General features: G+C 40.5%; 1 protein-coding gene across 4 annotated transcripts in view; it reads left to right on the top strand.

The window, feature by feature from the left end:
- Window positions 1–604: 604 nt before the first annotated feature.
- The window catches only part of shank1 (SH3 and multiple ankyrin repeat domains 1), a 112,781-nt gene continuing 97,116 nt past the window's right edge, over window positions 605–16,269 (top strand). For all 4 annotated transcript variants that reach the window (XM_088339672.1, XM_088339690.1, XM_088339681.1 and 1 more), the window contains exon 1: window positions 605–786. The gene's annotated coding sequence lies outside the window, so the exon portion shown is untranslated. The remainder of the gene's footprint in view (window positions 787–16,269) is intronic.

The following is a 16,269-nucleotide window of genomic DNA, read 5'->3' on the forward strand; positions in this document are numbered from 1 at the left end:
TCAAATCCAGCTACCAACCTTCCTGTGCGGAGTTTGCATGTTCTCTCCGTGCTTGCGTGGGATTCCTCCGGGCACTCCGGTTTCCTCCCACATTCCAAAAACATGCATTTCAGGTTAATTGGACGGTCCAAATTGTCCCTAGGTGTGAATGAGCGAGCGAATTGTCTGTCCCTGTGTGCCCTGTGATTGGCTGGCAACCAGTTCAGAAAGTCCTCTGCCCGAGGATGGCTGGGATGGGCTCCAGCACCCCGGCGACCCTACTGAGGATAAGCGGTGCAGATAATGGATGGATGCTTAAGCATAATTACTGCCCCACACCCACAATCTTTTCATGTTTAAAGTAAGATGCAATGCAGCAAAGGCTTCCCTCCTCATAGTGAGACGGAAGCTCACGTTGAGTCATGCCGCTAATCTGCCTCACATTTTATCTTGCTCTTTCTTTACTCCATCGAAACATCAAAGGCGGGGAGGGGGAGGATGAGAGTGAAAGAAAAAGAAAAAGGGGTATACCCAGGAAGGAGCTGCAGAAGCGAGGAGGCGGGGGAAGGGAGTGAGCGAGGCGGGGGGAGCGAGCGAATGTCATTCCGAAAAGAGGACCGCACAAACGCTCTTCCATCCCGTTGAAGAGGAGATAGAAGAGAGAGCGAGGTTAGAGGCAGGCTCTTTTGCACGGCGCCCGTTCTTGTTCCACGGTCCTCCGCTTTTTTTCCAGCTCCGGCAACATCTCGCCTCCTCTGGACTTCGCGTTCTCCATCATCACCATCATCAAGAAGAGCTTAAAAGACCGTAAGCACACTACTTCAATGTTCTCGTGACTTCACGTCTGTGGTTGGTGTGTTAGGCGAGTGAGCTCCCTAGGTGCCCTGGAGCAAGGCAGCACAGATGCTGCAAAACTGCTCACCGCTAACGTTGCACTGCATTCTGAATTTATGCATGTGTGCAAGTGAGCTGCTGATGTTTGTGTCATATATTCAGAGTATCTCCCACACACAGTATGCGTATATATATATATATATATATATATATATATATTTTTATTTTTTTTTCGGTACATAAAATAAGCGTGGAATTGGGGTTGTTCTTTTCACTAGGTATTATGTTTTGGGTTTTGTATGACCTACTTGAGGGTAACATGAAACATAACAGAGCCCTTAAAATATTCCCTATACTATACATTGAAGATGAACAAGAAAGCCTACATCTATTATCTTGCAAAACGTGACCATATAAGGATTCCTTCTGTTTGAAAATGTCTATCTGATGCATATAATGCACAACTCAATCAAATCCAATTTTTTTTTAAAAGCACTGTTCATGTAATGAATTGCCAACCAAAGTGCTGTATAATACACTCATAGTGAGACAATCAAATTCTTTCATTTTCCCCCACTCAACAACCTGAAATTTGTCAAAACTGTGGAAACAGTATGTATGTTTGCTTTATTACACGTGTAAAGAATGCAGGAAGTTGTGTCTAGCTGTTTAAAAAAAAAACTAGAAAAAATATATATCAAACATCAAAGACACTTAATGGGACTGGTACACACAATTTTGACTGACTTCAATAATTTCCAATTTTCAGTCAGGTATTATGTCAAGAACCTTTTCTTTAGCTTAGAGTTGATGAAAATGGTACATAGATCTTACCCCAATCAATATAGAACCTTCCATTTATCCATTATCTTCCATTGCAATATCTTGAAAATAAGGTAAGCAGCACAAAAGGGTTACGTCTAAGCACAATTGATCCAATTTGAAAGTAATATCCATCCATCCATTATCTGCACCGCTTATCCTCAGTAGGGCCGCGGGGGTGCTGGAGCCATCCCAGCTATCTTCGGTCAGTGGGCAGGGGACACCCTGAACTGGTTGCCAGCCAGTCGCAGGGCACGCAGGGACAGACAACTCACTCCACTCGCTCATTCACACCTAGGGACAATTTGGATCGGCCAATTAAACTGACATGTGGGAGGAAGCGGGAGTGCCCGGAGGAAACCCACGCAGGCACGGGGAGGTTGCAGTTGGTGGACTTATACCCTGAACCTCCGCACCGTGGGGTTGTGCGCTAACCACCCATCCACCATGCTTAAATTGTTTCATATTTTTGCTTGCAATATTCAATGAGACCCCAAGATACACACAGTTAAGTGTTTTTAGTAGAGGTTCAGGCTTCATGTTCATGTACCCCTTAACCGCCTGGGTTGTCAGGGCACCACTGAGGACGTAACTCTGGACAGCTTTCTCCACTGTTGACGGTTCCTGGCCCGAGCTTGGGTCGTAGGAAAGTTGCCATCAGTCCATTCCTTGATGTTGTCTGCCCAGTTCTTTTTCAGCTCCCTTCTCAAGGTTTCTCCATTTTCCTCTTGTTGAGAAACTCTTTGTGATAAAGGGCTATACAAATAAAGATGACTTAACTGCCCTAGAGAATGATCTTGGTCAGTCAAGATGATCTTGTGACGAGACCATACAACTGCAGTTCTCGCCCGCGCGCAGCTGACAACAGTTCTTCGTATGTTCCAATGTGCCCTCTGATGGTGTTGCGCACCGATTTATTTGTCACATGGGCTAAGCAGCTGATGCCTAGAAGTATCATCACATCCCCATGGCCTGGATTTTCCTCTCTAGCTTTGCTGTGAGAGTCCATGTCTCGCAAGCCTAGAGGAAAATGGAAGTAACCAGCGCTTGCATGAGTCCGATCTTTGATTTCAACGCTATGTTATTGTCCCTCCAGATGGTTTGAGCTATCCTGGCTGTGATTTCTGGTCCTGACCCCTCTTCTGATATGATAGCTCCAAGAAATGTAAATTTGGTGACAGGTTCAAGCTCATGGCGGTTGATGGTGATGTTTGCGGTAATACCTTGGAGGTTTTGGTCATTACTTTGTTTTTCTCTCTCCGCTTATTTCCTTCCGGGACTGGGTTAATGCTTTGTCCAGGTGATTGACCACATCACCTCTTCTTCTCCTGCCACTTAGGCAATGTCATCAGCAAAACGCAGTAGTGGATCCACTTTAAAGAATAATAACTCACAGATTTTCACTGTTCTTATTGCAAAGTGTACTACAGTTTTTTCTTTGAGTTTTAGTGTTTACAATATTGAAGAGAAAGACCGGCAATAGCAAATGAGTCGGAAATTAACATAGAAACCTAATTCCCCTAATTCTACCGTGCTTGCTTGAGTTTCCTCCCACATTCCAAAACATGCAGGTTAGGTTAATTGGCTGGTTCAAATTGTCCCTAGGTGAGAATGAGCGAGCGAATTGTCTGTCCCTGTGTGCCCTGCGACTGGCTGGCAACCAGTTCCGAGTGTCCCCTGCCCACTGCCCGAAGATAGCTGGAATGGGCTCCAGCACCCCCGCAACCCTACTGAGGATAAGCGGTGCGGATAATGGATGGATGGATATTACTTTCAAATTGGATCAATTGTGCTTACACGTAACCCTTTTGAGCTGCTTACCTTATTTTCAAGATATTGCAATGGAAGATAGAAAAGTCACAAAAGTGAAATAAGCTCTCATGTTTATTTGTTTTACTGCAGAGTTTCTTTGTGTGACTCTCATGACTTATTCTGAAACAGAAAGATGGAGTTTATGATATGGCCACTAGATGATAATGTAGTGTCTAGTGCAATAGAAAACATTTGTTAAAATGCTCAAGAAAGAATACCAACTACGGAGATTCAAAGAAAGCAAAATTTAACATGTTTCTTCTCAATTTTTTGCCTAGGCTCTCTGAAGTTTTTTGGGTACCCGTAGCAGAAAGATGGCTGACAAAGATGTCAACTCCATCTCGGCGAGAATCATGTTTTGTCAAACAAATGCAAATTTCTCAACTTACGAGTATTAAAAAAAAAAAACATGTTTGTTCGACAGTTCATGTTTTTTCCACTTGTAAATGAAACCAATATTGTACTTTTTTTGTAATGAATTATTTTTTTTGTTACCACTAGGAGGCGCTAAATAATACACACTGTACCTTTAAAGTTTGCTTTTTGGTTATTTAAATCAAAAAGAAAAAAAATGTATTGCCTAAAATCTTTATGCTGTGTTTATCATAATCATAAGCCAACTCAAGGGAGGGGGGTGATTTTTCAGTGATCATAGTCAAGTCAAGTCATGTTTATTTGTATAGCCCTGAATCACAAGAGTCTCAAAGGGCTGCACAGACCACAGATTATTGCAGACCACAGACTATTATGACACCATCACCTGATCTAAAACCTACATGAGGGCAAATAATACACAGATACACATATATTGTCCACATAAAATATAGGTTATTCATATGCTATAGAATAGAAGTGTGTTTTAAGCTTGGATTCAAGCATTTCCACTGAGGTTTCAGATCCAATCTCAGGGGGAAGAGCATGCCACAGCCCCGGGGCCCGAACGGAGAACGCTCTCGAACCTGCGGATCTCTTCTTGGCTCTTGGGATCACTAGTAGACCAGTGTTTTCAGAGCGTAGGCTCCGGACCGGAAGATGCATGATTTTGTATACCACCAACAGAACCTTAAAATCACATCTTAATCCTTAAATCGGGGTAATGTGATCAAACTTTCTTGTCTTAGACAAAAGCCTCGCTGCAGCATTTTGTACCAGTTGAAGGCTCTTGATTTTGGACTTCTGGCGACCAGAGAGTAGTGCAATACAGTAATCGAGACGGGAGGTAACAAACACATGAATTATAATCTCTGCATCAGACTGAGACAGCATAGGGCAGATTTTAGCAATGTTGCTAAGATGGAAAAAAGCTGTTCTAGTAATATTCTTAACGTGTGTTTGAAAGGACAGATCGGGGTCAAATATGACACCTAAATTTTTGACTGAGTCACTCTGGGTTATATTACATTTTTCAATGTTCAGAGCCGTTTTTGAGAACAAGTCACGGCGTTTAAATGGACCAATAACTAGCATTTCGGTCTTTTCAGAGTTAAGACGCAAGAAGTTGAGTGATATCCAATCTTTTATCTCAGTGAGGCAGGCCTCCAAATTTCCACAGTATAGTGTGGCAGATTCCTCCATCGGAAAATATAATTGAGTGTCATCTGCGTAGCAATGAAAACTGATATTACACTTGCGAATAATATCACCTAATGGAAGCATGTAAATGCTGAAAAGAAGGGGGCCAAGTACTGAACCCTGCAGAACACCACAGGTAACACTAAAGGGCTCAGATGTCATTTCACCATATTTAACACAGTGCGTCCTATCTGAAAGGTAGGATCTGAACCATAAGAGGACGGTTCCTGAGAGACCAATCCAATTTTCCAACCGTTCTAGTAAGATATTATGGTCCACAGTGGCAAAGACTGCAGCACTAAGGTCCAGCAGCAGCAAGAGTGATGAAGCGCCGGAATCCGTGGTCAGTAGAAGATCATTGGTTACCTTAATCAGTGTTGTCTCAGTAGAGTGGTTAGCCCTGAATCCTGATTGCATTGATTCAAAAAGATTGTTCTCGGATATAAAATGATTCAGCTGCTGTGCCACAACTTTTTCAAGTACTTTAGAAATAAACGATAGGTTTGGTCATAGCGTTTCCAGGTAAAAAGTATCATAAATATTGATTGATACTACCCTGTATTTACTTGGATAGAAAATTAAATCCCTAGTTTCTGATCTTTCCATGTACTTTTCATGTTCTTCTCATATGTTTTCTCCGAAGCTATATCTTCTCTGGATTAAAAAAATTGTAGATCCAAAGGTCTAAATTTCCCAATTTAACATTATAATGACTTTATTTAATACGCGGTACACTTTTCAGCTAGATAGCAAGATAATTCAGTTTGGAGGACTCCTTTGTGGATTATTTTGGCCTGACTTCCACACGTGATGATTTATCAAATATTGTTTCATTTTTAAAGTTAAAAAGTGCAGGGTGAATACATTTGAAATCTGGCTCCACAGATACAGTACACTTCCATATGCAGGGTTCGAATTGGTACTCGAAATCCTTAAAACAATGCTTGAATTTTGGGTGAAGTGCTTGTAAATGCTTTAAATTGTGACCATGTTTCTTTGGAGTCTGACTCGATAGGCCATGCCATAAATGAAGAAAATTAAAACAAGTCTGCTCAAAAATGACGCTGAAAAGCTAGTTCCGGTGGCTTCGCTTTGCCATTGCATTTCTACTTGCCACATGATTAACTGCAGCTGGCATGAGTTTGTATGTCATGTGAAACGTCATCGCCCCCTACGTGTCGCACCCAAGAGGACAGGTGGATCAGACCAAGATTCAGGAAGGCTACCGTTTTAAAGAACAATGGCTAGAAAACGAAAAATCCAAACAATAGCTAAAACGTAGAAAAAAAGTCCATGCGCCGCATGCTGCAAGGTGAAAAAAAGTAAAAATGATCCAACTCTTCACAATGAGAGAGTTAGCTCTCTTCAGTCATATGAAAGGCAATACACAGAGACTACTAACTTAACTATGATTTATTTTGCAAACCTTTAGCTATGTGCTACACCAAAATAGGGCACTGTGAAACGTGTATTAGTGTAAAGGATTACATATCAATTATGTAAATGTATTATTTTGGCCAGGTAAAAGATTATGGTAGCATTTCCCAGTGGTAAATTGCAATGGGAAGTACTACATGTAAACTACATATAACCATCATTTTCACCCAACCACAAAAATATTTACACATATATTTTTCACACACACAAATATATTCGCAATTTATTCAAGATCTAAAAATCATACGTGTTGACAAATGTCCGGATATATTTGTGGACCTGAAAAAACACATGCAAAGATTGCAGACATATTCGAGGACTTGTTAAAATGCGAATATATTTTTGGTTCTGCCAAAAACATAACTCGCACTGGATTTTTTTCTTTAAATTGTACTGGAGAATTGGAAAAAATGGCCTTGAAACTCCTTTAAAGTGCTTGAATTTGACCATGAAAAAGGTGCACGAACGCTGCATTTGAGATGTCGTAAACAAAGAAAAAAAAAAACAGATTGATTGATGCCAAGATAATTGTCTTTGTCTCGCTGGATTTGGATCAGGGACGTTATTAGAGGGGGGCAGGGATGGGCAATGCTCACATGCCGACATGCTCTGCCCACCCAAAGAAAAGTGGATGTGGGGAAAAATGAAACAAAAGAAGAAAAAAAGGGTAAATGAAGAACAAAAGAAGAAAAAAAACACATAAAATAAATGAAAAGCTAGGGAAAAAAAGAAAAGAAGTAAACAAAACAGGACAAAAAGAAAAAGAAAGATTTCGGAGGTCCCTTGATCAGTATACTACCAATAATAATGGAATATAACACACAAAACGAATTCATTATTATTTTTTTAAATTAAGAAAATATTTATTCTACAATATTATAAGAGCATTTATTTTTTCACTCATAAGTAAACGTATAACTCCTTTATATGCTTGTACCTTTCTGAACAAGCAATTTTAAAGTCAAGCACCTGGAATCCCTGCGTGAAACACCAAAACGTCAATTCAAAATACGTATTGACTTTTCAGTGCAAAAACAGATAAACTACAAAATATAAGATTAAACAGAATATATATATTTTAAAGCTTATCGTGAAACACATCCCCGAAAAGCACTGGAAATGTTAAAAACATGTATTTACAGGGGGGGGGGGGAACCGATAAAATGCAAAACAAGTTTATTTTTTTGTATACTCGACAAATTTAAAGTCAAAAACACAGAATTAGTGAAAATGGAATATTGGCCAATCACAAGGAGGGGAAGCGTCCAAAATGGAAGCTAAAAGCTCATTGTCTATTGTTTTTTTTCTTCAGGCAAGACACTGAGTCCCTAATGCCCCTAATAAGCAGGTAGGCGCCTTGCATGGCTGACTCCCTATTGGTGTGTGAATGTGTGTGTGTGAATGGCTAAGTGTGAAGCACATTGTAAAGCGCTTTGGGAGGTCTTCATTGACTTGAAAAGCGCGATATAAATGCAGACCTTTTTTTTTTTCAATAAGGGGTGATAATTGTTGTGCTCCCCCATGCATTTGATATAACGCCATTGATTTTGAACGTTTATCCAATTCTAAAAATACCCTTTAAACGCCTTCATCCTGGGTGCATTGTCCCGAATGACGTTCGAGAGCATTTGTCAAAACGATGGCTCGCTATTATTGCGCCACGGACTGGATGACTCAGTCAGTCTCTTTTGGTTTGGAGCGCCTTGTCAGAGTTGGGATCAGTCGAGCATTTCAATGCTAGCGATGGTGGAAGGAGCTCAGGAAGCATCTTGGCGCCAGAGAGGATCATATGCGTTATGTGCGAGTGACGGCGCATTCGTTAGCAATCGTTAGCATCAATTCGCAACTTTTTATTTTGAAACATAATAGCAGAGACGCAACGAAAACCCGTTCGCGACAAAAGTTGATTGTTTTGCTACTTCCATTTTTTCACAGTTGTTGAAGCTGTTATACACAGAGAAGACAGTCAAAATCAGGGCGCCCCATGCTTTTCCCTTTATGACGATTGATGGGAGTGCCCAAATGTAAGAAAATACTGTTTCCCATAAAGCCACAATAGAATAACGTTTCTAGATTCTTCGCAGAACGAAAGTCATAAAATAAATAATTAACACTATTCATGAACATAACATAAAAATACTCTCTGGGTTCTTCACAGTGTAAACATTCATTGAACATGAACTTTCTGTTCTATTTATCAGAGCATTATACCATAATTGTATACGTGATTTGTGAAAAGGCACTAGTTTGGATCTCATTATCACTCTATTAGTCACTGTACCAGAGACAGATGTTCCATTTTGTTGTGTGTTTCACATTTTACAATGATAATCAAGTCAATTCAAGTCATGTTTTTGTAGAGCTCTTTATCACAAGGAGTCTCAAAGGGCTGCATAGACCACAGATTTTTGCAAACTACACTATCATTACACCATCCCCTGATCTAAAACCTACACCAGGGCAAGGAAAAACCTCAACTAATAAAAAAATATATATTTTTTAGAATATCACAATGACCCAGGACTGGTGAGCTATTTCACATGTCCTTAGGGGGCACCATGGAGCCCGCGGGGCACCACATTGGAGGCCCTTGGTTTAGGCATGGGTCGGCAACCTATGACACGCGTGCCAGCAGTGGCACGGGAGGGGTTAACCAGTGGCACGCGAGCACACAGCGCACGGCAAAATAAAAATGATTTTTATTTATTTATTTATTTATTTTTAAAAAGCGCATTTACCCGAAATTTAGACATTTTCAGTTGCACACCGTTAGAAGATTTACTTAAAAGCGCTATATAAATGCAGACCATTTACCGTTTTTGTTAGCGCCCCTTCGTGTGTCAGTGCGCGTTTGCGCAGCGCCTCGCATAGGAGAGGTCCGTGTTTTAACCCAGCCAATGAAACACGCGTGCGCGATTAATGAACAAATCATGACGGCTCCTCAAGCGAAAACATCGCGTTCTTTCCAGCCGGCATGGACAGATGACTGGGGCTTTGTGCAAAAAATGTACGTGCTGTTTTGTGTATTATGCCTCGAGAGCGTTGTACCTCGCGCATCAAATGTTAAATGTCATTACGAGACGAAACATGAACATGAATTCAAGGGGGAGACATTAAAATGCGCTGTTTCCAGGTAAACAGACCCTAAAAAACATTTGTCGCTGCTAAAAACACCACCACTGAAGCTATCTAACAAATTGCTCACTGAATATTAAAGCACGGAAAATCATTTACTGATGGCGAATATTTTAAAGAAGCGTATGTGTGTGCGCGCGTGTGTGTGCGTGCGCGCGCGTGTGTGTGTGCGCACGTGCCTTCTGCATTGCTGCTGTTATTTCAAGTTTTTATATTTTCTGCAACAAGATATCATTCATGAATGGTATAGTAGCTGACCATATTACGTTTTTTGAGTGCAGTTTATAGTTGATGAAGAATGGTTGATTCTGGTTAGTTCTTGTGGCAAAAAGTTGAAGTCATGGCTGGCTACAGGTTTTTCCACATGTTGTTCACATTCATATTTTAGTTAATTGATGAACAAGAATAGTGGAAGATAAATAGGTCAGTTATACCAGTGTTTTTCAACCAGTGTGCCGGGAGACCTTGTCTAGTGTGCCGCTGGAATTTTATCTTTCCAAAAAAATCAGGCCTTTATTCAGTATTTTTGCACACTTCAGAGGAGGAACTGTAATAGTCATCCATATCAGTAGGTGGCAGTAGATTTTTATATACTTTTTATGTACTAATTATCTGGTCTTGAGGTAGCACAGTACATTTAATAACTTAATTTGTTTAACAAAGCATTTTAAGATTTTACTGTAAAAAATAAAAAAATCACATCATTCTTTTTATTTTAAGTATTATTTTCTTCTTTTTATATACTAATTATCTGCTTATGAGGTAGTACAGTGAAATACTTGACATAACTTCATTTTCAAACATATTCGACGCACGCTGTGCCTCGGAACCTTTTTATAAATAAAAGTGTACCGTGGTTCCAAAAGGGTTGAAAAACACTGAGTTATACGATTAAAATGTATATCCATGTTGTATATTTGGACTGTTGTAAAATGACAGCTCTGTTGGATATTAAAAAAATGTTGTGCGAGTCATTATCTTGGTGTGGCACATTGATTTACGGGGAAATTTGAAAGTGGCACTACGCACCGAAAAGGTTGCTGATCCCTGGTTTAGGGTGTTGAATGAGAAAGTCTAAATTTGGTTAATGTTTGTTTATGATAGGTTTATTCTGTTTTCAATATTGGACACCTTCAAAAGTCATTGCTTAAGATGCCAGTTCTATATTATGACTACTGTTGTTCATTGTCATTATTGGCCAAAAATGTTGCTGTTCTTTGATACCCACACCTCGGATCGGATTTTGTAGTCTAGGAGATTTGATAAGAAGAAAATGCTGAGGGGAGGGCTTTTAAAACTGATTTGGAATTTGGCACTGGGATTTTTTTTCTTTTAATCCTCTCCTGTTTTCCCTGCAAGTTCAAAATTCCTTGATGTCTTCTCTCCTTATTTTAAGTGTCTACTAAACTATAAACTTACTAGTTTAAAAACCCCATTAATTTTCTATTTCAGTTTAATGACCGGTCATTCAATGTAATTTCGGTTAATATACCTATTATCTATCGCAAAATTTACGTTTATGCGTACCAATAGGATTATAGAGTCAACCTAAATTTTCGTATAACCTGAACCAATAATCTACTTTAAATATTAATGGCATTTTCAAAATAAACGACAAGAGGATTAATAAGGAAAAGAAAAACATATTTTGGATGTCCTCCAGTTTTGGATATCCCAATGTCTATGGGATCCGACTGGCTAGCAACCGGTTCAGGGTGTCCCCAGGCCACGGGCTGAAGATAGCTGGGATGGGCTCTTGCACCCCCGCGACCGTACTGAGGATAAGCAGTGCAGATAATGGATGGAGGGATGCCCATTGGCATGTGTTGTTAGCACATGCCATGATGGATAAGGTTATGTACTTTGTTGGGTCCACGGAGTCCGGAGTTGGGGAGCTTGCCACTCTTATCACCAAGGCTTAAATCGTCTGAGTAATTTTTCTTTTTTTTTGTACACAAATTCCCTTTTCACACCAATTGCGTGTTTTCTCTTGCAGACATTTCAAATCGGCAGCTGTGTGTTAGGGGATTTTGCAATAACACTTGTATCTTGTGTTAAAATTCTCACCCCAGCCCCCATGTCCTGAATTTTGATAATCCATTCTCATACAACCGCAGTCCATCCCTGCTCCGCTATTTTCACAACCAGAATCCACTATGTTGTTTTTTTAGCTGTATACAATGGCAGGACCTGAGAATTTGGTGTCTCATTTCAAATCCCACACTCACAATTTTTCTCCCCACATACCAAACTACTGCACAAAAAAAATTGCCAAATTTTGTATCTGATTGATTTTTAAAAGTCCATAAAAATTAGGGTCCTTGCGCTTCTTACTTCTTGGCAATCTTGAGGATATATAAGCTAACTCAGCAGAGACACTCCATATCTATTTTGTGTTTTGTCTTCAAACTACTAATTTTCCTTGTCTATTTCTGGGCAATGTCCAATATGTTTTTTTTTTTCATCCAGGCATTATGTATTGCAGAAATACTTTTACGAATAAAAACACAAAATTCAGCACTCTTTTTTGTAAATTGTATGCTTATGTTTGCTCCAATGATTGAGTTGTTCCTGTAGAAACCACACCCTCTCCCCATTCTCTGCCTACCATTTGCTTTTGGTGATACACAACCATACGCCCTTATAAAAAGTAGTGGAGTAACACACCATGTTGTAACAACAGCTAAGTTACAAAATTCTATTATAACGCGTTACACTACTCGATACCGAGAAAAGTAATTGTTTTCCAGAAATGCGTTCCTTTGTAAAGTTTAACTCCCAACACCTGGTTGATTATGGTCTATATAGCCTCTGCCAATCCAATAATGGATAAATTGAATTGAAAAATTTGCTTTTGCCATTTTTAACAAAGATGAAAAATGATTTCTCTCTTGTTATGGTCTGCCACCACTCTTCACCTTTGGCAATTCCGCTAACTATTTTCACATAAATTCAGCTCGCCTATTTTCAGAATTTTCCCAGTCTAAATGTAAATGGTCTGTGTTTATATAGCGCTTTCCAAGTCAACGGAGACCTCCCAAAGCTTTACAATGTACTTCACACTTACCCATTCACACTCACCGATAGCAGTGTCAGCCATGCAACTACCTGCTTATGGATTCAGAGTCTTGCCCAAAGACACTTCGACATATAACACGAACGAGCTGGGAATCGAACCTGTGACCTCTCAATGCTTTACCTCCTGAGCTACTGCCGCCCTGTCTACAGTCCTGTGTAAAAGCTAGCATTCAAATCCTTTTTCATACAGTCTTACCACCTTGTTTATTACCTCACAGTCACGCGACCTTAAATTTCAAACCTCAGTTGACAGCTTTCTGCTATCTCCTTTTACGCAGCTGCCATATTGCCCTTTCTTTGACACTACCCGGGACAGTTGGGACCTAGCTGGGAATAAAAGATGATTAATTAGCATTCATTGGATTGTTTGATGTAAAATGCGATAGTGTCGGAGCGTGGGAAGAAGCGCACGGACGCTTTTATTGACAGCTCGTGAAGGAGCATCGTGAGCCGCCTTTCGGCTTCTCCCGTTCTTATTTGTCTGAGCGTGTCTCAGCTTTCTTTCCAATATTTGCTCGGGTGCTGAGGGGCGGTCGTGCTTCATAACTCCAGATTTAGCAAGCGCCTTCACTCGCTGTCTCTCTTCGCTTTTCTCGCCATCGGTTAACGACCGATCTGGGACAGGAAGCTTCCCCAGCGCTCCGTCCTACTTCACCGCCGCTACTCAGGCTAATTCATTTTACTCATTTAACGCCATCCACGTGGTCTTGACGTTTGTCGTCGGTTACGCGACAAGGGTGGTTTATTTGGGACAGTTTTACCAAACGGCGCTTGTCAAGATCTACGTCAAAGCTCCCTTAAAGGTATTCCCATTCTAAAACATGCAAAACGTGAGGTAGTAGTTCACTTTTTTTTATACAATCTATATAAAATTGATCAGTCTGAACCAATTATTTTTCCAGATAATGCATTCGGAAGACAGCCTGCCTCATATTTGACTCCCTGAGCTGAGACGTCATGTGAAGAACACGGCACCCGAGGAACCTGCTCACCATATCGGTTTACGTGTTAATTAGCCATAGAGGTAATTAGTGTTTTGGTAGTTTTTTGTTTGTGTAGAATGCCAAGGCGTTGTGTATCGGGTGGATGCACTAATGGTACAGGAAAGGGCGAGCAGCCAAAAAGGGGCTTTCGGGAACGATTAACGAAAGTCGGCCGCAGTTTCGACAGAAAGACCAAAAACACGCACTGAGTAGCCAGGCTAACCCGTAACCAACAACGAAAAATGACTACGGCTACAAACGCAAATTTGGCTGAGACTAAAGCAATGGACACAGCAGGGTAATTGGCAAGCAGGCAAAACAACACACTGTACAGCTAACAGAGAGCTAATCGGTGGCAAACAAAACTGGAAGCCTTTAGCAACCTCTACGCTAATGAGGGGCTAGCTGGACACTATTATATCAACCACTTACATGTTGTGTAAAACATAAACGAAAAGCCACAACTGCCAACTTAAAAGGAAGTGAAGGCAAAGAAGGAACACACACTGTAAGGGCGGCAGGTGAACTCCACCCACGCAGCTTTTGGAGGTCACAGCACGCAACTTCCACAAAACAGTCACAAGACCCGCAGTGACAGGGTGAGCAAAGTTCCTATGTCTCCAAGCAGACATGAGCTGTAGTCAATTGTTGTTAACTACGATTGCCATCTGTTTCGCAGCTGCCTCACATGTTATTTTGACCAGATTCACCATTTTAAACATGCTGTGTTTACTCAAAGCTCTTGAGGAAACGAAACCAATGGGTCAACTTTGAGATTACATTTGTTGAGTCCCCTGGCACGTGGAATATTTCGCATCATATCTGCATAATTGAGTCGAGGAACACTAACTGTTCTGTGCCGAATTGAAGAAAAATTGGTCTATGTGTTGTTTACCTTTTAAATACTTCAAATCAAAGCAAGCTTTTTGGGGGAGGTTAAGGTGTGTGAAAGGCACTGTTATGGAATGCTTTGAGGTAGTCTCAAATTAAATTTGTTTTTTTAATTTGGCATAAAACATGTGGTGTTCCTTCCTACAATTATACAAATATGTTGCAAACTATTCCACGCGCCAGGGGACTCGAGAAATGTAGTCTCAAAGATGACCTTTCTGGCTTGTTTGCTGTAGAGCTGTGACTTCATTGAGGGACCCTACACATAAAACAGTGAATCCTATTAGCACAACATGTGAGGTGAGCTCAGAAACAGACAGCTATTGTAGAGAGCAGCGATATGCAATCGCCCCTCGTTTCTGCTGTTACTTACGCTATTGAGGCTTTTTGTTTGTGTTTTTCGACGCAGTTTGCTATAATTTTGTCCTGCTCCCAGTTGGCGATCGATGGATCCCCAACGTGTGTTGTCTGGCTGGCTTGCCTGGATATTAGCGCTACTGGTTATTGCTGTGTCCCTTGGTTTATTCCCTGCTGCCTCTTCGTTCGTCACCATAGTCGTTGCCGCTTTTTGTTGTTGGTTCTCGGTTAGCCTGAATGTTCACCGCGTGTTTTTGATCAGCTAGCCTGCCGTCAGCATCGGTTTTGCCGTGTTCCTTGGCTTGTTTACTCTTGGCTGGCTTTAAGTTTGTGGTCATATCAGTGGCCGCTTTTCGTTGTTGGTTACTGGTCAGCCTGGTTGCTCACTATGTGTTTTTTGGTTGGCTAGCCTCGCGTTCTTCCCCTAAAATTGAATCAATAGAAATAATACTTAAAAAATCAATCAGTGGCAAGGCGCAGACTATCCATGTGAGGAAAGAGACCTATTCTAAGAGACGTGGATGAGCTGAAGGCACGAATAACTGTTGCAGCCATTGAAATGGAGGGAAGTGTTTGGCAAGATTTTGACAATCGGCTTAATGTTTGTCATGTGACCAACGGTGTTCGCATTGAACATTTTTTGAAACTTTATGTAAAAGTTGAGTATACAACCTTTCTGAATTTACCAGATGTGCTTTTATGCCCATAATAGTTTCCAAGGTATTTAATGTCAAAATATGTCCAAGATTCTTTTTTTTTTTTGCACGGCATATTTTTTAATAGATAAAAGACAAATAAAGAAGAACTGGGGACAAGAATGGAAACAAATCAACACATATTTATTTACCATTTTAATTATATTATATATTTTATTTTTACGAGGGCTGCACGATTAGGAGAAAAAAAACTTAATTGCGATTTTGCAGACCCGTATTGCAATTTCGATGCGATTTTCGATTTTAAAGAAATGTGCATTTTCTGTGGTAGGTATTTTTGTATGTTCTTAATCCTTGGGTGCATGAATGACCAGTACATACATTCTTCCATTAGTGGAGTCGGTAGTTAGTGGGGGGAAGAAAAAAAAATATTGAAGGCATCATGTCATAAACATGTTTTATGAAGAGTATCTGGAATATGAAGATTAACAACTGTTTTTTATTTTAAAATATATTGAAGAATAACAACCCATGGGGTCATTTTTTTATCACACCAATGCATTTATGTGTTTAAACGTGTTCTAAGGGATGGGCAGGACACCTGTATGATGCGGCAGGGATAAACCAGTGAAAGCTGTTGGGCCCTGCTGTTGAACAGAGGAGTGTGTTGTATCACCCTGAGCCGAGTGACACGGCCACTATCTTGTGTCTCG

This window comes from Urocampus carinirostris, chromosome 1 (genome assembly GCF_059441175.1).
Source record: "Urocampus carinirostris isolate Australia breed hairy pipefish chromosome 1, RoL_Ucar_1.0, whole genome shotgun sequence".
NCBI classification, from domain to species: Eukaryota; Metazoa; Chordata; class Actinopteri; order Syngnathiformes; family Syngnathidae; genus Urocampus; species Urocampus carinirostris.